Raw genomic sequence first — 12900 nt, 5'->3', positions numbered from 1 at the left:
AAGTGGCAGATTGCGTTCAACCCAGGTCAGTGGGAGGTGGTTCATTTGTGTAGGTTTAATATAACGGCAGAATATATTACTAATGGTAAACCTTGCAGTGTGGACGATCAGAGGGATGTTGGAGTCCGAGTCCATCAGACACTCAGAGCGGCTGCGCAGTTTGACTCTGTGTTTAAGAATACGATGCATTGGTAATCATCAACCGTGGAAGTGAGTTCAACAGCGAGAGGTAATGTTACAATCCTATAGCACACCGGTCTGACCCCCTCCCACCCCACCCCGGAGAACTGTGCTCAGTTCTGGTCAACAAACTACAGGAATAATGTGGAACCTATAGGAATGGTACAGAGGAGATTTACAAGGATTTTGCCTGGATTGTGGATCATGCCATCTAGTAATAGTTTCGGTGAACTCGCAGTTCTCTCCTTGCAGGGACGGAGGATGTGAGGTGACCTGAAAGAGGTGTATAAATGATGAGAGGCATTGATCGTGTGGATAGTTAGAGACAACGCCACCAACATTACTCTCTTCGGCAAGGTTATTCACAGCTCCTTCTACATTATCATGCAAACCGCCATATAGCTGAACGCAATCAAACTGCTCAGAGAGGTGATCGCGGGTTACACATCATCCTCCAGTGTAGTCTGCAAACTGGACCTTGTCAAAAGCCTTGTTAAATTCCATGAAAGTCACATCTACTATCCGTGCGTGATCTACCTTCCCCGGTCAAATCAGACCGACAACTCTCCCTGGGTCTCACGTCATCCGATACCTCCCTCCCCTTCGATGTTCCACGCTCCCAATCTCCTCCGCTTTTCCCTCTCTCACCACTACAGTTCATGTCCGTCTCTCCCAACCTTCCACCTCCCAGGGTGTCTACCATCTGGGATATTCTTAATGGACATGTCTATGTTTATTACACATACCAATGCAAAAAATAGCTCCTACACAATCAAATCAGCCGGTCATCTCTCCTTGGGTCCCGCATCATTACTCCCGAAGGATTTACCCTGTTTTACCGAATTGGACTGTAAAAGAATCCATCCCGGGGTCAAACAGAAATAAAGACACAGACATCGGTGTACGGTTAAACCTTGAATAGGTGATCACGTTGTCTTACGACTCCGCCAGTGTCAGGTTATGTCTTAAATTTATACAGTGAATTTTGGGCAATAGCCAACAGCCAGAAATATTCAGTGAGCGATTTCAAGAAGCACTTGTTAGATATCAGACAGTCTACGAATGCTTCTGGTCGGTGTACAAAATTAGAACTGCACGTCTGCAGTCAGTTCCTCTTTTACCAAAACAGTGTTGGACAAAAGTTAACATTACCTCATTCTTGGTATGAAATGCTGCTAGCTTTTGTCAGCTCGCACAAGCAAGGCAGCCTCTGCATCTTATCCTGTGACCTTCATTAACTCAATCTTCAGCCAGTACAGCTTGGTAAAATCATTTGCTTTTTTCACTTTCAGACAAAGTAACTTATCATGAGAACGTAGGATTTAGAAGCAAAACTAGACCATTTGTCTCATTTCGTCTGCTGCACCTTTTCATAGTGCCTGATGCGATTTACCTCTCAGCCTCAATCCCCTCCCTTCTTCCAGTATTCCTTTAAGCCCAGACCAATCAAGAACCTCTGCCATAAATATAAAAAAAAAATGAAAGCTTTGGCCTCCACGGCCGCCGGTGGCAAATAAATCCACAGATTCACCACACTCTGTCTAAAGTAATTTCTCCTCGTCTCTGTTCTAAAGGGACGCGCCGCTCTTCTAAGTCTTTGCCCTCTGGTCTTCGACTCCCCCACCATAGAAACCCACTCGATCAAGGACTTTAAATATTCAATAGATTTCAATGGAGTCTCCCTTCTTCCTTCTAAATTCCAGTGAGTGCAGGCCTAGAGATATCCACCACTTCTCAAATGACGCCCTTCAATCATGGAATCAAGTTTGTGAACCTCGTTTGAACCCTCTCCACTTTGAGCAACATATTTCTAAGATAAGAGGCCCAAAATTGTTCACAATACTCCACGTGAGGCCTCACCAGTGCTTTATAAAGTCTCAGCATCACACCTTTCCTTTTATATTCGAGTCGAAATGCTGACATGCATTTGCCCTCCTCACCACAGACTCAACCTGAGAAGGTTACATCATCGGCACAACATTGTGGGCTGCGGGGCCGGGAATGTGCTGTAGATTTTTATGTTCAACCTGCAAATTAAACTTTGGGGAATCCCCACAAGGACTTCAAAGTCCACGTGAATCTTTGATTTGTTTTGTGTTTTCTCTCCATTTATAAAATATTCAACCCTTTTAATTTGTCCTTAAGATTGACCATACATCTTTCAACACAGCGGTACATCTGCCATTTCTTTGCCTTGTCTAAGCCCTTCTGTAGCCTGTCTACTTCCTCAAACCTACCTGCCCCTCCACTTACCCGTATACCGTCTGTAAACTGTGGAGCCATGTTCATGGAGCTACATACACGGACAGTAAGATCCCTTGCTCTTGGACACTGTCTTGTCTTTAATAGTGTGCTATATCTTTCTATTTGTCCGGGTTGAACTCATCTGCCATGTCTCCAACCACATCTGCAAGAGATTTCAGCACAGCAGCAATTGATTTCGTTTCTAGGAAAAGATGAGGAAGGTGCAGGACATGTGTATTCCAAAAATGAAGAAGTACTCAGTAGTCAAGAAGTATTCGATTTTTGACGAAAAGGGAACTCAAAGGTCTTGTAAAAGCTAAAGAAAGGGCTTACAAGAAAATAGAAAATAGTGGGAATGCAATCATCGGTTCGGCTCGCGGCTTCATCCGGGTGATGGTAGCCCCCGGACCGAGAAACTTACGAAATCTCGTTTAGTTGGATGCTGTACGATGTTTTAAAACAGTACACAATATGAGAGCAAACGATTGAGTTTTAAATTTGCATTTTGACTATATGGTTAGCAAAGCAACATAAAAAATAAGAAAGGGGCACGTTCTCATGAAACAGTCTAATATTCCAACGGTGGAGCTCACAGTGTCGTCCATTTGTTCCCTTCGACCTCTCCCGGGCTTAGGCGACCCTCGGATCCACTCTCCTCAGACCGCTCCGTCCAGAGGTCATAGAAACATAGAAACACAGAATGCCTAGATCACAGTACAGGCCCTTCGGCCGACAAACTGTGAGAACATGTCCTTTCCTCCGAACCATCCAGCCCTTTTACAGAATGGACTTCGAAATTACCTGGGCACACCAATAGTTCTCTATTTTCCTGAGCTCCATGTACCTGTCCAGGAGACTGTTAAAAGTGGCTGTCCTGTCGGGCTCCACCACCGTGTCCGGCAGCGCATTCTCTCCGAACAAAACAAAAATACCCCTGACATTCCCTCTGTACCTGCTTCTAAGCAGCTTAAAACTGTGCCCTCTCGTGCTGCCCATTTCACCGCAGGGAGAAAAAGGCCTCTGACTATCCACACGATCAATGCCATCATCATCTTATACACCTTATCAGGTCATCTCTCATTCTCCGTCGCTCTAAGGAAAAGATGGCCGTGTTTACTCAACTTATTCTCATAGGGCAGGCTCTGCAATCCAGGCAACATCCTTGTAAATCTACTCTGTACCCTCTCCACGTCTTTCCTGTAGAGAGGCGGCCAGAACTGAGCACAGTATTTCCGATGGGGTCTGACCAAGGTCCTTTATAGCTGCAACATTACCTCTCGGCTCCTAAACTCAATCTTACGCTTGATGAAGACCAATGCCCCATATGCTACCTTAACCACAGAGACAACCTGCGCCGCAGCATTGAGTGCCCTATGGACTCGGAACCCAAGATCCCTCTGACCCCCACACTGTCGAGAACATTACCATTACTACTACATTCTGTCATCTTATTTTGACCTACCAATATGAACAAACTCCCACTTACCTGGGTTGAACTCCATCTGCCACTTCTCAGCCGACTTTTGCATCCTATGAATGTCCTGCAGTAAGCTCTGACTGACGTCAAAATTGGGGGTATCAACAACAGCCCTAACCATTCTATCATTCGCATTTTAATCAACCACACTTCCACATTCTCATCCAGGTCATTTATAAAATCAGGAAGAGTAGGGGTCCCAGAACAGATCCCTGAGGAACTCCACTGTTCACCGGGCTCCATGCAGAACATGACCCGTCCACAACCTCTCTTTGCCTTCTGTGGGCAATCCAGTTCTGGATCCACCAAGCAATGTCTCCTTGGGCCATCTTTCTCCTTACATGGGATAAATTACCAAATGTTCGGTGAAATCAATATACACTACATCTACTGCGCTACCTTCATCATTTCTTTTCAGTCACATCCCGATAAATATTCTATCAGTCTCGGAAGGCACGACCTGCCTTTCACAAATCCTTATGACTTACTGATCAGATTAATCATATTATGCCTCTACAATTGTTCATAAATCCAGCCTCTCAGGATCTTTTCCGTCAACTTACCAACCACTGAAGTATGATTCATTGGTCTGTAAGTTCCTGGGCTATCTCTCCTCCCTTTCAAAAATAAAGGAACAACATCCGCAACCCTTCAATCCTCCGGAATCTCTCCCGTCCCCATTGATGGTACAAATATCATCGCCAGAGGCTCAGCAATCACCTCGCTCGGATCGCACAGTTTCTTGGTCGTCCTTTCCCGGTGACCCATGCAACCTGATGCTTTCTAAAAGCGACGGCATATCGTCTTTATTAATATCTACATGGTCATGCTTTTCACTCCGCTCTATGTCACCCTGACAATCGGCAGAATCCTTTACCCTAGTGAATACTGAAGCAAAGTATTCATTATGTACGTCTGCTATCTCCTCCGGTTCCATACACATTCTTCCACTTTCACACTTGATTCGTCCTAATCGCTCAAGACTTATCCACTTGTTCTTCACATACTTATAGAATGACCTGAGATTTACATTAATCCTATCCTCCAAAGCATTCTTATAGTCCCTTCTGGCTCTCGTAATTTCTTTCTTAAGCTCCTTCCTGCTAGCTGTATAATCTTTTAGATCTTTGTCATCAAGTAGTGTTTTGAACCTCTCGTAAAGTCTTCTTTTCTTCTTCATTAGATGTATAGTAGCCTTTGCACGCCACGGTTCCTGTAGCATACCATCCTTTCCCTTTCTCATTGGAACGTACCTATGCAGAACTCTACGCAAATACGCCCTGAACAGACAAGTGTGAGGCATTGCACTTTGGAAGGAAAAAACGAGTTAGAACTTACAAGGTAAATGGTAGGGTACTGAGGATTGCAGTAGAACAGAGGGATCCATGAATGCAGTTAGAAAATTTCCTAAAAGTGGCAACAAATGTCGATAGGTTAGTATAGAGAGTTTTTGGTATATAAAACTTTATAAATCAAAGTTTTGATATATGGCCTTTATAAATCAATGTATTGAGTATCGGAGTTGGAATGTTATGATGATGTATAAGACATTGGCGAGGCCGAATTTGGAGTGTTGCGTGCAGCATTCGTCACCGAATTACATCAACGATATTAAATAAGATTGAAAGAGTGCAGAGAAGGTTTACAAGGATGTTGCCGGGACTTGAGAAACAGAGTTACAGAGAAAGGTTGAATAGGTTAATACTTCATTCCGTGGAGCGTAGAGGAATGAGGGGAGACTTGATAGAGCTGTATAAAATTATCATGGGTATAGATAGAGTGAATGCAAGCAGGCTTTTTTCCACTGAGGCTAGGGGAGAAGAAAAACAGAGGGCATGGGTTAAGGGTGAAGGGGGGAAAAATTAAAGGGAACATTGGGGGGGGACTTCTTCACACAGAGAGTGCTGGGAGTGTGGAATGCGTTGCCAGATGAAGTGGAAAATGCGGGCTCACTTTTAACAATTAAGAAACACTTGGACAGGTACATGGATGAGAGGTGTATGGAGGGATATGACCCAGTTGCAGATCAGAGGGACGAGGCAGAAAAAAATGATTCGGCACAGCGAAGAAGGGCCAGAAGGCCTGTTTCTATGTTGTAATGTTCCGTGGTTCTATGATTCTATTAGTCCCCCTCCAGTTCAGTTGCAACCCGTCCCGTCTGAACAGGTTCCACATTCCCTGGAACAATGCCCAATTTTCCAGAAACAGGAAGCCCTTCCTCCTACACTAACTCCTTAGGCATGTATTTAGCTGCATTATCTTCCTATTTATAGCCTCGCTCGCACGTAGCACGGTTCGCAATACTGAGATTGCCACCGTAGATTTTCTGTCCCTCAACTTTGCACTAAACTCCTTAGACTATCTTTGCAGGACCTCGCCGTCCTTCCTATTCACTTCTTTGGTCCAAACATGGTCCACGACATGTCCTGCACACAGGCCTGCTCTACCTCGAGCTCATCCTGATCAAGATCCATTTCACTTGTGAATACTGAAGCGAAGTATTTATTTAGGAACTCCCCAACCTCCTCCGCATCAAGGCACATGTTTCCCTATTTATCCTTTAGTTTATCCTTCGTTCTTGTCATCCTCCTATTCTTCACGTACGCATAGAGCAACTTGGGGTTCTCCTTAATCCTACATGCCAAGTCTTCATGCCCCCTTCGAGCTGTCCTAACTCCTTCCTTTAGGCTCCTTGCTGGCGACAATATATTTCTTATAAGCCTCCCCTATTTCCTGCTTCTGATATCTCACATATGCTTCCTTTTACCTCATGACGAGTTGCCTCACATGTTTCGTCAGCCACGGTAGCCTTTTCCTACCATTTTTCCCTTGTCTCAGTGGGACAAACCTATCCTGAACTCAGCTCAAGTGGTCCCTACACTTCTCCCACATTACTTTTGTGCTTTCCACTTTGAACATCTGGTTCCAATTTACTCTCGCTAGATCCTGCCTCATCACTTCAAAGTTAGCCCTTCCACAGATAAGCACTTTACCATTTCGTCTGATTTTATCCCTCTCCATAGCAATGCTGAATTTAAAGGGGTTGTGGTCACTCTCACCAAAATGCTACCCCACCAAGTGGTCTGTCACCTGACCAGGTTCATTAACCAGAACTAGATCCAGTATAGCCTCTCCTCTCGTCGACAGGTCCACATACTGTGTCAGGAATCCTCTTGAACACACCTGACCAATTCAGCTCCATCTATCCCCCTGCATTCAGGAGGTGTCAGTCAATATGAGGGAAGTTGAAATCACCCATCACCCGTATTTCCTGTTCCAATCTAAAATCTGCCTATTTATCTGTCATCGGTGTCCCGAGGGCTATTTGGGGGCCTATAGACTACTCCCAGCATAGTGATTGATCCCTTCCTATTTCTGACTTCCACCCAGACTGACTCCGTGGACACTCCTTCTGCAGCGTCCTCCCCTTCTATAGCCGTGATACTATCCCTGACCAGCAATGCCACTCCCCAACCCTTTTCTGCTCCCATCCTATTCTTTTTAAAACACCTGAACCCCGGGACCTGCACCATCAAATCCTGCCCTTCCTCCAACCAAGTTTCAGTAACGGCCACAACATCGTAGTTCCACGTAATACTCCATGCTCCAGGTTCATTCTCCTTGTTCCTAATAATCCTAACATTGAAATAGACAAATTTGAACCCCTTTAACTGGCTACAATTATGTTTTGTCCCCTGTCTATCCTTCCTCATCAACTCAGAAGTCATAGCATCATGCCCTTGTCCTTCTACCTTAATTCCTGCACTCACATTCTGATTCCCACTCCCATGCCAAAGTAGTTTAAACCCTCCCTAACAGCTCTAACAAACCTGCCCGCCAGGATATTGGTCCCCCTGGGATTCAAATGCAACCGTCCTTTTTGTATAGATCACACCCGCCACAAAAGAGGTCCCAATGATCCAGAAATCTGAATCCCTGCCCCCTGCTCCATTCCCTCAGCCACGCAGTTATCCTCCACTTCATTCTATTCCTATTCTCACTGTCGCGTGGCACAGCTAGCAATCCCGAAATTACCACCTTTGAGGTCCTGCTTTTCAACTTCCTTCCTAACTCCCTGTAGTCTTCTTTCTAGACCTCTTCCCTTTTTCTACCTATGCCATTGATACCAATATGTACCACGACCTCTGGCTGTTTTCCCTTCCACTGCAGGATACCTAGGACGCGATCAGAAACATCACGGACCCTGGCAGCAGGGAGGCAAACTACCACCTGGGTTTCTTTCCTGCGTCCACAGAATCGCTTGTCTGATCCCCTGACTACAGAGTCCCCTATCACTACTACCTTCCTCTTTTTTTTCCCTACCTTTCTGAGCCACAGGGTCAGACTCTTTGTCAGAGTCACGACCAATGTCGCTTCCCCCAGGTAGGCTGTTCCCCCCCCCCACCCCGCAACAGTACTCAAACAGGTGTTCTTATTGTCAAGTGGTACATATGCAGGGGTACTCTCTAGTACCTTACCATTCCCCTTTTCTCTCCTGATTGTGACCCATTTCTCAGTCCCCCGTGGCCCCGGCGTATCCACCTGTCTGTAACTCCTCTCTATCACCTCCACACTCTCCCTGCCCAGACGTAGGTCATCGAGCTGGATCTCCAGTTCCCTAACACGGTCCCTTAGGAGTTGCATCTCGATGCACCGGGTGCAGATGTGGCCTTCCGGGACGCCGGGAGACTCCAGGACTTCCCACATATGACACCGACCACAGAAAACTGGCATCACACACATACTACCCCCTTTTGCAATGAACAACTGCCTCAACTCGTCCCGTTACCGCCGGGGCCCGTGGACCCAAAGCCCTTTCATTCTTCTGCCCTATATTATATTATATTATATTATATTATATTATATTATATTATATTATATTATATTATGTTATATTATATTATATCATATCGTTACGAGAGACACAGGGAGACCAGTCAGACGGTGTATTAGTCTAGAGCGGCGGAGACTGAGGGGGGAGGAAATACAGGTCGATATCATTATGAGAGATACAAGGACACCAGACAGACGGTGTATTAGTCCAGAGCGGTGACAGGCAGGAGCGTGTACAGGGATTGGAGGGAGATGGATATTGCTTAGGCAGAAAGGATTTCACTGGTTTAGCACAAAATTGTGGCCGAAGGGCCTGTTCTTTACTGTGATTTACGTTCATTGCTCTTCAGGAGGGGAGATACTGATTTGAACTCAGGGAGTGGGAAAAGCAGGGGTGGATTTGATCAGGGAAAAGGACGATTAACAAAGTCAAGGAACGATTTTTCCACAGACGACATGGGAAGCGATCAACCCGCAAGGAGAGACCGATCAGACTCAAGCATCTGGTTAATCTGCGTTTTAACAGCGGCCCTCATTATCACGGGTATCTGCTGGAGGATTCATGGTGAGTTTCACTCCGGTCGCAACGACCAATCCGCAGAGAATAAAAATGGCCACTGTAACAGCGACACATTCCTAACATTACACCGAAACACCTTCACTCTGATACCAAGACACCCCTCACTGTAGTACTGAAGGGCCGCTTACAATGACTACGACACATCCCTCACCGTGACCTCGACAGAACACCCATCAGCACATCGCTCAACGTGATACCGGCACACAACTGACAGCCATAGTGCCATAGAACGTTACAGCACAGAAACAGGCTTTTCGGCCCTTCTTGGCTGTGCGGAAACATTTTTACTGCCTAGTCCCACTGTCCTGCCCCAGACCATATCCTTGTATGCTCCTTTCATCCAGGTACCTGTCCAAGTTTTTCTTAAATGATAAAAGAGCGACTGCATTCACCACTTCAAATGGCCGCTCATTCCAGACTCCCACCACTCTCTGTGTGAAGAAGCCCCAATAATGTGCCCTTTAAATGTTTCCCCCTTCACCCTTAACCCACGCCCTTTGTTTCTTTTGTTCTCCCTTAACCTCAGTGGAAAAAAAGCCTGCTTGCATTCACTATACACACCGTAATTTTATAAACCTCTTCCAAATCTCCCCTCTTTCTTCTGTGCTCCAGAGAATAAAGTCCGAAAGTGTCCAACATTTCTCTGTAACTCAGTTTCTCAAGTCCTGGTAACATCCTTGTAAACATTCTCTGCACTCTTTAAACCTTATTAATATCCTTCCTCTAATTACGTGAACATAAATGCACCCAATACTCCAAATTCGGCCTCATCAATGTCTTATAAAACGTCGCCATAACAGTCCTTTGATTCATCAAGGACAATGTGCCGAAAGCTCTGTTTATGACACTATCTACCTGTGACGCAAATTTTAGGGAATCATGTATCTCTGTTCCCGGGATCCCTCTGTTCCACTGCACTCCTCAGTGCCCTACCATTTAACTTGTATGTTCTACCTTGGTTTATCCATCCGAGGTGCAATACCTCACACTTGTCTGCAGTAAACTCCATCTTCCATTTGCCATATCATTCTTCCAGCTGGTCCAAATCACTCTGCAAATGTGCTGATCCAATTCAGCACATTATCATCCAGATTATTGTTATAGATGACAAATAACATTGGACACAGCACTGTTCCCTGTGGAACACCACTAGTCACAAGCCTCCACTCAGAGAAGCAATCCTCCACTACCAGTATCTGACTTCCCCCATTGAGCCAATGTCTAATCCAATTTACTACCTCACCATGTATACCTAACGACTAAATCTTCCTAACTAACCTCCTTTGCGGGACCTTGTCAAAGGCCTTACTGAAGTCCATGGATACAACATCCACTGCCTTCCCTTCATCCATTTTCCTGGTAAGCTCCTCGAAAAACTCTAATAGATTGGTTAAACATGATCTACCACGCACAGAACCATGTTGACTCTTCCTAATAAGTTCCTGTCTGTTGATCCTATCTCTTAGTACTCCTTCCAATAAGTTACATTCGACTGACGTCAAACATACCGGCCTATATTTTTCCGGATTACATTTAGAACTGTTTTTCAACAATGGAACAGCATGAGCTACCCTCTAATCCTCCGGCACCTCACCCGTGGATACCAACATTTTCAATACATCTGCCACGGCCCCTGCAATTTCAACACTAGTCTCTATCAAGGTCAGAGGGAATACTTTGTCCAGTCATGGGAATTTATTTACTCTGATTGCCTCAAAACAGCAAGCACATCCTCCTCTGCAACTTTGTTGGCTCCCTGACCTCACTACTTGTTTGCCGTATTTCCATGTACTCCTTGCTAGTTCCTTAGTAAATACAGTTACTAAAAATAAAAAAATCTTCCCCATTTGTTTTGGTTCCATACATTGCCGACAACTCAGTTTTTCAAGAGGACCAATTTTATCTCTTACTATCCTTTAGCTCTTAATATACCTGCAGAAGCTCTTTGGAGTGTCCTTCATCCTGACTGCCAAAGCAACCTCGAGTCTTCTTTTAGCCCTCCAGAATTCTTAAGTATTTTCTTGCAATTTTTGCACTCCTAAAGCACCTTATATGCTGGGTTTCCCATAACTCTCATATCTCTCTCTCTTCTCCTTTATCAGGTTTCCAATATCCCTCAAAAAACAAATTCCCTTTTTCAAATTTACTTTGCTTTTAATCCTGACAGGAAGTCACAAACTCTGCTCTGTCAAAATTGGTCCATTGAAGGCCTTAGTGCTGTCCCACAAGGATCGGTTCCAGCACCCCTACTTTTCGTGAATTTTATTTACGACCTGGATGTGGGGGTAGAAGTCTGCGTTGGGAAGTTTTCAAGCAACACGAGGTTTTCGTGGTGTTGTGGATCACGTGGAGGATTGTCAAAGATTGCAGAGAGACATTGATAAGATGTAGAAGTGGGCTGAGAAGTGGCAGATGTTCAACCCGGAGAAGTGTGAGGTGGTACAAGGACAAGCTCTAAGGCAGAGTACACTGTAAATGGCAGGATACCTGTTACTGTGGAGGAGCAGAGGGATCTGGGGGTATATTTCCACAGATCCATGAACGTTTCCTCACAGGTAGATAGGGTAGTTAAGAAAGCTTATGGAGAGTTAGCTTTCATAAGTCGAGGGATAGAGTTTAAGAGTCGCGAGGTAATCATGCAGCTCTATAAAACTCTGGTTAGGCCACACTTGGAGTACTGTGTCCTCTCTGGTCGCCTCACTATAGGAAGGATGTGCATAGGTAACTATACAGAGGAGATTTACCAGGATGCTGCCTGGTTTTGAGAGTATTCATTATGATCAGAGATTAATGGAGCTAGGGCTTTACTCTCTGGAGAGAAGGAGGATGAGAGGAGACATGATAGAGGTGCACAAGATATTAAGAGGAATAGATAGAATGAACAGCCAGCGGCTCTTCCCCAGGACACCACTGCTCAATACAAGAGGACATGGCTTTAAGGTAAGGGGAGGGAAGTTCAAAGGGGATATTAGAGGAAGGTTTTTTACTCAGAGAGTGGTTGTTGCCTGGAATGCTCTACCTGAGTCTGTAGTGGAGGGAGATACACTAGTGAAATTTAAGAGACTACTAGACAGGTATATGGGGGAACTTGAATAGGGCGGTTATATGGGATGCAGGGTTTAAGGGTCGGCACAGCATTGTGGGCCGAAGGGCATTGACGTGCTGAAATATTCCATGTTCTATGTTCTGTAAAACAGACACACACCTAACCGTGATAAAAACACGGACCCTACCGTAAGAAAATCAAGACTTGTCCTGACACCGACACGCCGTTCACCATAACATCAGCAATCCTGTCACTTCAGCACGTTCACGATCTTCAACGAGACACATTTACACAGCTAACCGCGAAAAGGACACACACATGGCAATCACACTGACCGCAACGTACCCCTCACTAACATCGACATGTCCCTGACCGTGTTATTGATAAACTCCTCAAGGCGATCTGAAACACACTCTTCAGAATGACACCGTCACGTTCTTCACCGGGACACTGAGGTGCCGTATACCGGGACAACTTCACGCTCCTCAACGTGAACCGGTCTGCACCGCATCGTGACAAAGACTCACGCGTCACTGTAAC

The sequence above is a fragment of the Hemitrygon akajei genome, unplaced genomic scaffold, assembly GCF_048418815.1.
Source record: "Hemitrygon akajei unplaced genomic scaffold, sHemAka1.3 Scf000043, whole genome shotgun sequence".
Lineage (NCBI taxonomy): Eukaryota > Metazoa > Chordata > Chondrichthyes > Myliobatiformes > Dasyatidae > Hemitrygon > Hemitrygon akajei.
This window is presented reverse-complemented; position numbering follows the sequence as displayed.